Source organism: Lissotriton helveticus, chromosome 8, assembly GCF_964261635.1.
Source record: "Lissotriton helveticus chromosome 8, aLisHel1.1, whole genome shotgun sequence".
In the NCBI taxonomy this organism is placed as follows: Eukaryota; Metazoa; Chordata; class Amphibia; order Caudata; family Salamandridae; genus Lissotriton; species Lissotriton helveticus.
In genome coordinates, this window is record NC_136069.1 from 100,479,328 (window position 1) to 100,493,060 (window position 13,733).

Below are 13,733 nucleotides of genomic sequence, written 5' to 3' on the forward strand. Positions count from 1 at the left end.
TTAGAAGTTTGTAGAGTGCGCAGCTACCTCAGACGGAGGTGTCCCGGCGCTGAAGACAACATCTAGTGAGGTTCGGAGAAGTTCAGGAGGAAAAGAGTGGGCTAGATCAAGGAAAAGAGCCAGGTCTTAAGTTTCTTTCGAAACAAAGGTTCAGAAGTCAAGAATCTCAGTTCTATAGGCAGATGATTCCACAGTCTGGAGGTGGCCACTGCAAAGGGATGTATGACGTTACAACGCATACTTTTACAACGCCTACCTTTACATCGCAAGTTTTACAACGCATACCATTACAACGCATAATGCTTTTGGGCGCTGGATAGTGAATAGTTTAATTTACTATTCCAACTCCAGTCCCCGTGGATAGTAGGGAAGGTGTTGGATAGTACATTAAACCTATTCCCTATCCTAGAGCGCCCCCCAGCGCTATGCGTTGTAATGGTTTGCGTTGTAAAAGTTGCGTTGTAATGGTAGTTCGTTGTAAAAGTTTTGTTGTAAAGGCTGTATACCATGCAAAGGCCCTTCCTCCCGTTAGTGCTAGACAAAAACGGGGGCAGATCATTAGGCGGAGATGGTTGGATCTGAGATTTCGGGATGCTTGTGAGATCTTCAGTCTATGTCTCAGGTAGCAGGGCCTCGACCAATAAGAGCTCTGAAAGCAAGGGTCAGGGATTTAAACTGAATACGAATTCTCACTGGGAGCCAATGGAGTTTGATCAGATGGGGTGAAATGGAATGACGGTAGGGAACATTACAGATCAACCTGGCCGCTAAATTCTGTACAGTCTGCAATCGATTTATGAGATACGCCGGGGCTCCAACGTACAGACTATTTGCGTAGTCCAAATGAGAAGTTATGAGGGCGTGGACTACTGTCTTGTGTGAGTCTAATGGTAGGAAAGGGATGATTTTTTTAATCATACGGAGCTTTCCAAAACAAGACGCTGTGACTTTATTAATTTGGGTTTTGCAGGAGAGGGCAGTGTCAAATTGGAAGCCCAGATTGCGGGCAGCTTGGACAGGTACAGGGGGCGGATCTAATTCAGCCGGCCACCAGAGGCTAGTAGAGATGGGGGATTTCTGATAAAAAAATAGGACTTCCGTCTTATCTGTATTCAGTTTTAAATTGTTTAAGGACATCCAGGCGGCGATGTTCCCCATGCAGTGGCGAAGGTTTAACAACGAGCTTTCAGAGTGATCTTTGAAGGAGAACACCAGCTGAGTGTCGTCAGCATAAAAGATCACTCTGATGCCCCATGATTCCACCACTTTTGCCAAAGGTTTCAGGTATACATTAAACAGGAGCGGGCTGAGGGCAGATCCCTGTGGAACCCCCCATGTCAACGGTTTCTTGGTGGAAAAGAAAGAGCCCAGCATCACTTGTTGGAATCGATCCGTGAGGAATGATTTGACCCAGGCAAGAGGGATCCCACCAACTCCCACCTCCTGCAGGCGTGTGAGTAGTGTTTCATGGGAGATGGTGTCGAATGCTGCGGATAAGTCGAGGAGGACCAACATGGCCTCCTCTCCCCTATCCGTGCACTCACAAATCGACTCGGATACTTCTAGCAGAGCCGATTCGGTACTGAAGTCCGGCCTGAATCCTGACTGAGAGTCGTCGAGCAGCAAATTTGACTCAAGATAGTCGGACAGTTGTACTTGTACCGCCTTCTCGAGCACTTTGGCTGGCTTGGGTAGGAGTGAAATCAGTCGGTAGTTGCTCAAACACGTTGGATCAACACCAGCCGTTTTTTGAATGGGGATTAGCAACGCGTGTTTCCATAAGGAAGGGACAACACCTGAGTATAGGGAGGAGTTCCAGATTTCAAGCAGGGGGTTAATAACTAGCGGGGCAATCTCATTCAGGATCAGAGCCAGGGCTGGATCCAGTGGTGAGCCTGATTTGCATTTTAAAAATAGATTCAGGGCACACTCTTTAGTGAGTGGTTTGAAAGTTGTAAATGCTTTTGTACAGGTGGTGTCAAGATCTGAGGTAACTTCTGTACAATTCTGAAGGATTGTTGCCATAATATTGGCAATTTTTTTTAGAAAAAAAAGTCTGATAAGCCATCACTAAGTGCTTGGCAGGGGGTGACTGGAGCAGACAGAGCAGTGGGATTAGTGAACTCTTTAACGATGATGAAGAGGGCATTAGTGGAGTTTTTTGCGTTGACAATAGTTTCTGCAAAGTATACACTCATGGTATTACGTTTGAGTTTATGAAACTCTTTAAGTGCCTGTCTGTAAAGAGATTTGGTTGCAGGGTCATAGGTCCTACGCCATAGGCACTCCAGTTTTTTACAACTGCTTCTGTTTTCCCTTAATTCCTGGGTGAACCAAGGAGCTGATGGTTTTGATCTGCGTGAGGTGAGGGTCTGTAAGGGGGCGACTTTCTCAATGGCGGTCGTGAGATCTTTATTAAATGTAAGAACCGCTACATTGAGATCGTCAGGGTGAGAGTCCAAGCTATTATTGTACGTTTGCTCTGGGGCAGTACATGAGATCTTGTGCCATTTTCTGCCTTGTTCTCTAATGGCAGATTCCTTCTTAAGAGATTGGAATATAGACACCTCGAACAGAATCAAAAATGATCAGACAATGTCAGAGGTGTGGAAGGGAGAATTTGGAGCATAGTACAATTAGAAAAGATGAGATCAAGGGTGTGTCCCGCAACATGTGTGGGGCCACTAACCCCTTGTGTCAGATTCAAACTTTGCATGGAGTCAAGAAGATGAGTGGCGCGACTACAGTTACTTACATCTACGTGATGGTTAAAGTCTCCCAATACCGTGAAGTGAGGGTGTTTAAGAGACAGATCTGCAGTAACTGCTAACAGTTCAGATATGGCAGGCTGTGGGGTATTAGGGGTGCTGTAAACCAGGATCCCTGAAAAGATGGCTGAAATGGTGTCCGAGACGGAAAAGTAAATTGCCTCTACAGGCCCTATATTCGTGATTTTTCTCGACATGATCGTCAGGTAAGTCTGTAAGATTACCGCGATTCCGCCTCCCGTCTTGGAGCCTTCGCGGCTAATACCTGTAAGGCGGTAGCCCGGGGGCAAGGCGAGGGCAATGTCTGGGTCGGAGGAGTCTTTAATCCATGTCTCAGTCAGGAAAAGTAGGTCCCAGGACATAGAAGACAGCAGCAGCCAAATGCCACTAGCGTGACATGGCAAAGACCGACAATTCAATAATCCCAAGGAATATGTTCTTATGGGGGCATTTTGTATAAGGAGAGAAGGAGAAAGGGCAGCTGTTACATTTGAACAGGAGAGGGCCGGTCAGAGAGAAGTTGCACTGTGTAGAGGGAGTGCAAGTTGTCTTTCTTAGATCCATAAGCTGAGATCTAGACCAGACCTGCCTCTGTGCGGGATGGAAACCGACAGCATGGCTGGCCCTTGGCCCGGAGCTGGCGCGGACGGGCGCAGACGGGCTTGCCTTAGGCGCGCCTTTCGGCGCGCAGACGGCGCGCCCGCTGCGCTCGTTCGCTGCGCGTCCGGAAAATGCACATAATTTAAAAGAGGAAGGAGACGAGCGGGGGGCGTGGCCTCATGAAAGGGGCGTGGCCTGAGGGTTCGCCGGTAATGGCGGCAGTGGTGTTTGTTTATGGTCCCGCGGCAGTGCTAAGATCCGCTGCGCGGGCTTAACAGGTGCGTGCTTGAGCCCCGAATCAATGTCAAGGAATGGAGATCAGATAGGTAAAAACACACAACACAACAGTGACACTCAAAGTTTAAAAAAAGTTAGCGGTCGTGCTCCCGGCTTCCGCCTCAGGAGATTGTAGTCTCTAACTGGCGCTGGTATTCAGCGTCCTTTAAATAGCAGCGGCGGGGGGCGTGGCCTCACGAAAGGGGCGTGGCCTGAGTGTTCGCCGGTAATGGCGAGACAACATGGTCCACACCAAGTAGAAAATAACAAGGTGCTGCTCTATCCGGATTTCACTCAAGCCGTTAAAATCCAACACAAACTTTCCTGATTATCAAGTGTGACCTAAAGTAGTTATGACTGAAATATATGCTTCTCTTCCCAGCAAAACTGAAAGTCATAGATGGAAATCAATTGTACTTCCACACGAATCCAAAAGCCACAAGGAAATAGTACATTTGGCAGAGGAACACGAAAACAATTTCACATTCATCTCGAACCAACAGCCATGGAAACGACAAACACAAAATGAAGCCCAGGCACTGGAAGCTGCCTGACAAAAGAACAACCCAAAATTGCCCAATCAAAGGTAGTCTAGGAAAGCCTGGTGCGCTGGAGATCATGAAAGACACAAAATGGGAAAATCCTCAGAAATGGAAGAGAGCAAGGGCTAGTACTTAATTTGATCCTGTGGTTTCACCTGCACTTAATTGTCAGCAGCAGCACTTATGACAGTCTGCCACACGGTGGCGCTGTCTGTTTAATTAAGAGATGAGCACAACAACAGTTGTTTATAAATTCAGTATACATGAACAATGAGTACTGCCTACCACCCAAGCCATTCTTATAGCTTTGAGAGCCTGGAATCGTCAGAATTGTCACACTTGTAGGAGTGTGATGGTTAGCAGTTGTGTTGGTACTGTGATTGGCAGTGCTGGCAGTGGTAATGGGAGTTGCCATCTGTAGTGGTCTCCTGATGAGGGCCCTGGCACTTACCTTCTTACAAATTAAGGACTGGTAGGTTACTGATGAATCTGCCAAAACACAACAGGGGGCCTGAGAAGGATTTATGGACCAGTGAGGGCACGCACCCCAAACTTAGCAAATCAAACACACAAAGAGCCCTCGGGTCCGGGTTCACACTTGGCGAGTGTCTCGGAGAAAGTGCCAGGACACTACGCTGGGAAGGGGGTCCCTTTGAAGGAAGGTTTCCCTCACACACCAGAGGTGTCATGCTTCATCACAGGGATACCTCCTCGCGTCACGAGCCTAGGCATAAAGCGGGCTACAACCCCCTTGCTGCGAGGGAGGAGCTCTGTGATGTTTTCAAAGAAGAGGGGGATTCATAAAACCCAATGCGAGTGGAGTGTGTTGTGGAGGGAGTGCAGTGCTAACAGAACAGTGATTAAAACTAGCTACGAGGTTTGGCCAGACAAAGTTTATTATTGCTACCTGGTGCTAGGATTTAAAAACAAATAATGGATAGTGTGACTGCCAACATTAGATGCAGTTGCATTAGAAAGTGATCGACATGTTTCAGCTGTTTGACCTACAAGAGAGTCATGGCTTTCATCAGGCTCTCTTACAAAAGCTACTGCAACGTGTAAGTGCAAAACAATTTGCTAAAAGTAAAATAAAGACGTTGGAGTGTAATACTAGACCAGTGATCCGGCAGTTCAGCAGATTCACCGGTGAGACCTGTGGTGAAACAAAAAAAAAACATACCACGCAGTTACACCAATGTGGTGGGGTACAGCATAGTAGTACAGCATAGTAGGACCACACTCTTGCTAATCCATGGAGACACATCAATACAAATGTGCATAATTCGCAAGTGCCATGCAACAGGACTAGTGTGGTGCTTTTTTTAGCATTAGGTAAGGTCGTGGCACTCACCTGCAAATGTCAGGTATAATACATCATCTGTTTTTGGCAGGTAGTCATAGGTACATACGCACATCCAACCTAATGAGTAAAGATGGTGGCATTAATAGATTCCAAAAAGACTAAGCCCAGTTTAAAATGACAAGTATCCAAAAGACGGAAAAGCAGTTTGTTGGAGACCAAGGATTAGAACAAAAGGTGTCTATGGGTCTGAAGGATCAACTACACGTCCTGTCTAAGGCATGAACAACTCAATAAAAAAAGAAACAGAACATACTCCTAAATGTGACTCAATCACAACAAGATACTTCCAGGGTATAAAAAGTACCCATCAATTATCGTCCGATACCGCCCTGGTCATCATCTGGATCTCCTCACACCAAGGAGAATATACTTTAGCCACTTTTTTATTTCATCGCCTTTTTTTGCAGTAGCGATTATCTGGTCCTGACAAAATCAGCGGACAATTCTAGTCCATTTACTGCTGAAACATGTTGACCTGTAACTTCATATAGCAGTTATTTGTTAAATCTGCTATCCTTCTGCACTGTTTTTAAATATTGGAGGATTGAGGGGTACTATTACACTTCCTTCCCTCTCATCTCTCCAATTTTATACACATTATCACCTTCTCACGCACTGCAAATCAGTTATCTTAACATGTTTCTCCTGATATCTCCCAATTCACTTCATATCACTGGTTTAGTAGCATCCACTTCAACATCTAGTGGCTACAAGTATATTCTCCTTGGTGTGAGGAGACTCAGATGATGACAAGGGCGGTATCGGACGATAACTGATTGGTACTTTTTATACACAATCAATCAAAAGGAGCCCTAGGGGGAAAGAAAGGATAAAGAGGCCGCCCCCACTCAATCAATATTCAACAACAAGGGTCTCCCCCACCTCACACCTATTCTCATTGCACCCCTAGCAGAGTTAAATGCTGCCCTAGATGTGTTCCTTAACACTAATCTATTGGGTCATGGTGTGTTCTTACTTTCAGAAAAAGTTACACCCAGGTCTGGTCCCACTCTAAAATTGTAAAAATAAAGTGAGCAAAGAGAGAGTACCTCATGGTAGCAACACCCGAGGGGGTTCCTGGCGAGCAATTGCCAGTTTACCCACTTCTCATCATCGGACACTCTCTCTTTGTTGCATGTAAAGAACAGAAGGAACAAAACACAAATAGTGATTCCCCAACTGATACTAGTGTGGTGCACGAATAGTGAACAGAACCTATATGTCCACTAATCCAAATAAAAGTGAAAAAATATGTACACCTAGAACCCCTATGATAGCCAAAAGCAATCGGCCATCACTACTAAAATGTGGTAAGACTTACTAGCTTTATGACTTTATTCTGATGCTGCAAGAATTCCCAATTAAAAATGGTTCCTAATTTACCATACATTTGTATTCAATGCCGACATGTTTCATTGCTATAAACTTCAGCAACTTCGTCAGGGCAAAATTGGGGTTCTATCTTCAATCTTTACTTTTGTTGGATCACAGGACCTATAGTGATATTTAAAAACAAACACAGCAGAAAGAGAATATGAGTCCCCAGCAAAGGACTTCATATATCCACAAATGGGAAAAACAACATGGAACATATAAAAGACACACAACAGTGACTGTATCCACCGTTACCTGATGGTTGCCAGTTACTGCATACCTGCAACCATTACAAGCATTAGTCTGCGTGTCAATAGATCACGTGTCTTCTGGTGGCGCAATAAATATCTGGCCCCCTGCAGAACAAAACACACAGACAACATGAGGACACTCAATCATTATACCTCTGCACTGACATTGTACTGTGCGCCTGGAGCCCAAATTGAGAAAGCCGACTAGCGATCCCATTTTCTCGAACTGTATTGCCTTAACTTACAAACAGAAGCGGCTTGTAGCGCTACTCTCAAAGTATGCCCACTTCTCATAAACAAGGACACGACTCCGCCCTCAGTTGTGCGTCGGTAAGGAGGGTGCACAACTGAGGGCGGGCTGTGAAGTGTGCTGTGGGTAGCCGTGTGACTATGATTCGAAAGACCAAAGCCTTAGCGCTTAGTTTTTGGTTAGAGTCGTGTCCTTGTTTATGAGAAGTTGTAAAAATCATGGCTAATATATGTAGTGGCTCATATTTTGGTGTGAACACCTTTCGTAGTGGTAACGATGTTTTTCACACTATATGTGGTTACTTGCACTACAATTGAATTACTACATTTCCCACTGTCCTTCACGTGCACACGTGATGACTTGTGCTCACACGTGATTCACGGACTGACGCTTGTTTCGAAAATAAAAATGGCGCCGTGATCCGACCGGTCACCTCCCCGAGTCGGCTCAGAGGGACGCCAGGAGTACCGACGGATAGGTGAGCGGGCGGGCTGTCCATTTTTTGCTAAGAAGGTTGCCACACTGGTCTTTCTTTATAGTCATAGAGGACGTGCCGGTGCGACTGCTGATTCGATCTAGGCGGGAGCGATCACTCTCCCGTTTCCTTTTTCCTTGTATCTTACCCCGTCTGTAGAAGTGCGTGGTGTAATAAAGCTCTGTTTTGAATTGAAATGCTGTTGCGTTAGCTGGGAGACGCAACACCATGTAAATATCTACAGAGCCAACATTTAATGAATGAGACAGACGGCTTGGTCTTTACGGCAAACATCGAATCGAATAGTATTCTAAATATAGATATATTTTGATCGTAATAGTAACATAACAGAAGCGCATTACTGAAATACAGTGTAAATAAGAACGGTCACATATCTAGCACTCTCCTTTCATGTAGCGGTGCTGGAGTCTTTGCAAAATCTTTACATGTAGGAAATACCAATGAGTGACGCAACACCGCTTTTTGTTTATTTTATAAGGTCGACTAGTGGATGCACTGTGCATTAATTAATAAGGAGAGGTGAGGTAACATGACTTGGATCCCTCACCTTCACTTCTTTGTTTTTACTAGAGAGGTGCTCTACTTACCTGAGCTGCAGCAAGGTGAGGCGAAGCGGATCCACGTTTAGATCTCATACGTGGGGTCAGTATGTGTACTGTTGACTCATATAGATCTATCAGCATAAATAGCTGTTATCGGATGTTTCTATGATTATGACACCAATTTTTATGTTTTCTTTCCTTGCTTCCTGTATTCGGCATGACTCCTCTCACTCTGGACTTCATCTAGAACCCCGGAGGATTTACCCTATGTACCTAGGATTTCCAGGTGACATGGTTGTCAACTTTTTTTTATTTCATCACCTTTTTTTGCAGTAGCGATTATTTGGTCCTGGCGAAAGCAGCGGACAATTCTAGTCCATTTACTGCTGAAACATGTTGACCTGTAACTTTATATAGCAGTTATTTGTTAAATCTGCTATCCTTCTGCACTGTTTTTAAATATTGGAAGATTGAGGGGTACTATTAAACTTCCTTTCCTCTCATCTCTCCAATTTTATACACATTATCACCTTCTCACTTGCACTATTTCACGCACTGCAAATCAGTTATCTTAACATGTTTCTCCTGATATCTCCCAATTCACTTCATATCACTGGTTTAGTAGCATCCACTTCAACATCTAGTGGCTACTAGTATATTCTCCTTGGTGTGAGGAGACCCAGATGATGACAAGGGCGGTATCGGACGATAACTGATGGGTACTTTTTATACCCTGGAAGTATCTTGTTGTGCTTGAGTCACATTTAGGAGTTTGTTCTGTTTCTTTTTTTATTGAGTTGCTCATGCCTTAGACAGGACGTGTAGTTGATCCTTCAGACCCATAGACACCTTTTGTTCTTTTAAATGACTATATTTGGGGTCTGTGTCTGTGTTTAGGTCTATAAATATGCCCTGGGACCTTCCTTTCACCGTATGTTCTTGATGACCAAGGATTAGAGCCATATTCCTAACTTGTATAGACGGAGCGCTAACCCGTGGTGACTCAGGAGGGGTGGAAATATATCCCTGTTAGAGTCCATGGGAGACCGTGGCTGCATATCACTGGTGCAGCTATATGATGTTATGTAAGGAAATCAACATGTGTGTGCCCAGCATCTTATGTAGAAGCGCAATGCTGGTGGTAAAATCGTAGCAGTGCTTCGGACGGGAAAGGATATGGGGATCGTAGCCCAAGAGCAGAGTATTGCAGCCCCTACTCTGATCATCGGGAGGAGATAAACGCGATGTATAGTAGAACAACTGGCCTCTAGTGAAGAATGGACAGGAGAGCTAGTGTGAGAATAATAGTGTCATCCCCCACTGGTTAAACGGGACTGTGTGGAACACTGCCACGTTGGTTTCGTTTGAAGAAACAGGTGAAGGAGGTTTAAAAGCACCGGGTGGCAGAACAAAGTACTCAGGTGGAGGTTGGCGGGTCAAGAGTGCGCTAGCCGACCCCGGGGAACAACCAGCATTTGCAATGCAATAGGTCTCGCAGCCATGAGAGTTTCAGCTATTGGCATTGTAAATACCAATGCCTTTTATTTATGGTTTTAAAACAAAAATAAAAGGCAGTATTATCTGCAATGTCAAAATCTCAAGTGGCAGGGCCTATTTTTGATGCCAATCCAACCCTGTGCAAACCTATGGCATGTCTTTCAGTGTGAGGCACAAACCTGGTCCCCAAGAAAGAAGGAAGGGTTATCCTCTTCATCAGCAGGCTGGGAGCTCTACAACTTGGCAGCTCCGGCTCTGGGGGCGGCGGGAGAGCTGAGCTGTGAGTGCAGCACAAAGGGGGAGGAAGGAGCAGGATCGCGGTTGGGGCAGGGTTGGCTCAGGCTGCAGGCGCGGGTGTTGTTGTGCTGCCGGCGGTGTCTGCGGCTAATAGAACCGGTTTCTTGGTGAGCTTGGCTAGCCGGCAGAGATGTGAAAAACCATCTCCTAGAGCGATAAGAGATATTAGATATCTTAGACGTGTCATGCAATATTGCTTTGTGGAGAGAGGTTCAGAGATCATAAAGTAAGTGTTCATCTCGCTCCAAATCCTTTACCAACAATGTGTCAAAGCTGTGCAGTCCCACAGGACATGCACTGTGTAGCAGTCATTTTGAGAAACACTCAGAAGGTGACGCATAGTTCTTGGGACTGGTGGATGGTTTTCTCTGAGGCTGCCAGTTTGGAGAATACTTTGACAATTTTGAATAGTTCCTCCGTGTGGTTGGCTGCAGTGTCGATGCAGTCAGTGATGGCTGCTTTCTTGGCTTCCTTGATGCGCAGCTTTGTAAGCAGCTCTGTCGGAGGAGTTTTTGGTGATGCGCCACCACTTCTCATGTCGGTAGCAGTTGCTTTTGGTGGTTCTGAGCTCTGGGGTGTACAAGGTGGCTTGTTTTGAGGTTTTTTTTTGTTGCAGGTTTCGCAGGGCAACGTTGTCGATGCACTTGTTGATTTAGGCAGAGATGTTTTGGATGGCTGGTCAAGATCTGCTGAAGTTTCGGGTTGTGTGGTGCTGAGCGTCTGGATCCACTGAGTCTCAGTTTCCTTGCCCCAGCTGTGGTGGGTGGCGCTGTGGTTCTTGGCGATGGTAGGTTGGGTGTTGGAGATGGTAAAGTGAACGATGGTGTGGTCGGTATGGGTGTGTTCTGAAATGTGCGTGAATTTGTTTCTGCCGCTGGAGGTAAAGATGGCGTCAAGAGTGTATACCAGCCAAATGATAGCCACCTGGTCTCCACTCACTACTCAGACCACAACAACCATTATGTTGTCCATCCACCGTAGGGCACCCACCAACCTGAGCCCCCACCATCTCTTCAACCTTGGAGCCAACCCAATCAGCAAGGAACTCACCAGCATCCTCAACACCTCCATCTCCACAGCAACCATCCCAGATAGATGGAAACACACAGAGGTCAGATCCCTCCTAAAGAAGCCCTCTGCCGACCCCAGCGACCTTAAAAATCACTGACCAATCTCCCTTCTCCCCCACCCAGCCAAAGTACTTGAGAAAGGTATCAATAATAGCTCACGAATACCTGGAACTAAACAACCTATTTGACGCCTCACAATCAGGATTCCGTGCCAACCATAGCACTGAGACCATGTGGATCGCTGCCGCAGATATCGCCAGAACCTTCCTCAACCACAGAAAAAATGTGGCACTGATTCCCCTCAAAATCTCTGCTGCCTTCAAACACCATCTCCCACCACACCCACATTGACAGACTCCACTACATCGGGATACAGCATAACGCCTTCAAGTGGATCACCTCTTTCCCTTCAGGACGCAAACACAGAGCATCCATCTGGCTCCCTTCATCTTCTTACCCAGGGACATCATTTTAAGTAGGTAAGTAAAGGGCTTTTAAAGCGCACAAATGCCGGGGCATCTTGCCACTAGAGGAAGCAAGAAAGAGCAGAGGTTGAGAGTCAGGAAACGATTGATAGCTAGGAGGGGGGGAAAAGCCAATTTTTACCTGTCTCCTGAACTGAGACCTGGATGGAGTTAGCCTAATATTGAGGGGAAGTTTGTTCCAGAGCTTAGATGCCATAAAGGAGAGACATCTGCCTCCCCATCTGGCTTTATTCACTCTAGGAACATGGGCCTGGGCTTTATTGGCCGATCTTAACATCCAACGGGGGGCATGCCATTGGAATAATTTGTGGTATTCATTAGGTCCACCCCCATATAGGGCTTTGTGAACCAGGCAGAGTGCCTTGAACTCAGTTCTCTGTTTGACTGGAAGCAAATGTAGCATTCTAATGGCACCAGAAATGTGACGATATTTAGGAAAGTTTAACAGAGTACGTGGCGCTGCCTTCTGAAGGGATTGGAGTTTCAAGAGCTGGCATTTGTCAATGCCTAGGTACAGGGCATTACAGTAGTCAAGGGGGGAAAGAACAAGGCCACCACAACTGTTTTCCTCAAGTCCATAGGTTGAAAAGGTAGGATTTTACATAGCAACTTTAAAAGTAAATAGCAGGCAGATGTAAGCTGATTGATCTGATCTGAGAAATTGAGCTGGGCCTCACATAAGAAGCCAAGGTTTCTCACTTTAGTAGCAGGGACAGGACAAAGTCCCGCTGCTGCTGGCCACCAAGATTGGGACCAGATTTGCGGGCCATTTCCAAATTTGGTAATCTCGGTCTTATTTGTGTTCAATTTGAGGTAATTCTTATGCATCCATTTCATGATGTGGCTTAGACAGCTATGAAAGCTGTATGCCACCAAGTCTGTCATGGATGAAATGGAGATAATAATTTGGGTATCGTCCGCGTACGATACTAGTGAGCAACCATGGTTCCTAATAAGCTTGGCCTAAGGGGTGACATAAATGTTAAACATTGTTGGAGAGAGGGCGGACCCTTGTGGCACTCCTCCTGGAAGGTAGAAATTGCCTGATTCTAGGTTATCCCACAAACTTTATGTTCTCTGGCTACGAGGAAGGAGGTGAGAAGTGTAAGTGCAGTGTCTCCAATTCCCACTGCCTCCAGCCGTCGCGGAAGTACAGTATGGTTAACCATATTGAACGTGGCTAATAGGTCAAGTAGCATCAGGATGGCCCTGCCACCCCTATCAATTTGCCAGCGGATTTCCTCAGTAGCCATAATTAAAGTAGACTCCGTGGAGTGGCCGGATTGAAAGCCATGTTGTGTTGGGTCAAGAAGGTTGTTGGTATGTAGGCATTTCGTAAGCTCTGAGTTAATGTCTTTTTCCAAAACATTAGCTGCTAAGGGGAGACATGCAATCGGACGGTAGTTTGTTACTTCGAAAGGGTCTAAGGAGGGTTTCTTTAGAATGGGTCCGACACAGGCTTTCTTCCAGGAAGTCATGAAGACACCCATATTGATAACATTGTTCAGGAGGGGGGTAAGAACAGTGCTAACTTTGTTCCAAACCCCATGGATGATGTCTGGAGGGCATGGGTCGCTTGTCTAGTAGGTCTTTCTGGGGCCAATTGATTGATAGCTTACCTGATCCAATCATCGTAGCTTTTAGCTGCCAGATTAGAATCTGCAACTAAGGTGGGCATATTGTTGTCCAACAGTTCTGTAAGTACCTCAGAACGAATGTTATGCCAAGACCGAACCTTCGTCGGAGGCAGGGATGGGGCAGCGGATCATTGTTGTGTCCATCATTTACATTGAAGAAAATAGCCCTATGGTCGTACCAGGTAAGTGGCAGAATTCTATGGATGCTAACAGAGGGGTTATTTGTAAAAATCCCATCCAACGTATGAAGAGCAATATGGGTAGGTTCTAAAACAATCTGAGTGA

The 13,733-nt window shown here is 45.8% G+C and overlaps 1 long non-coding RNA gene across 1 annotated transcript in view; it reads right to left on the reverse strand.

The window, feature by feature from the left end:
• Positions 1-5,064: 5,064 nt before the first annotated feature.
• Positions 5,065-13,733, reverse strand: part of LOC144771492 (uncharacterized) — a 39,977-nt gene continuing 31,308 nt past the window's right edge. The window contains exons 2-3 of the long non-coding RNA XR_013599311.1: positions 5,538-5,606; positions 5,065-5,339 (exon numbers count right to left, since the gene is read on the reverse strand). This is a non-coding gene — a long non-coding RNA (uncharacterized LOC144771492). The remainder of the gene's footprint in view (positions 5,340-5,537; positions 5,607-13,733) is intronic.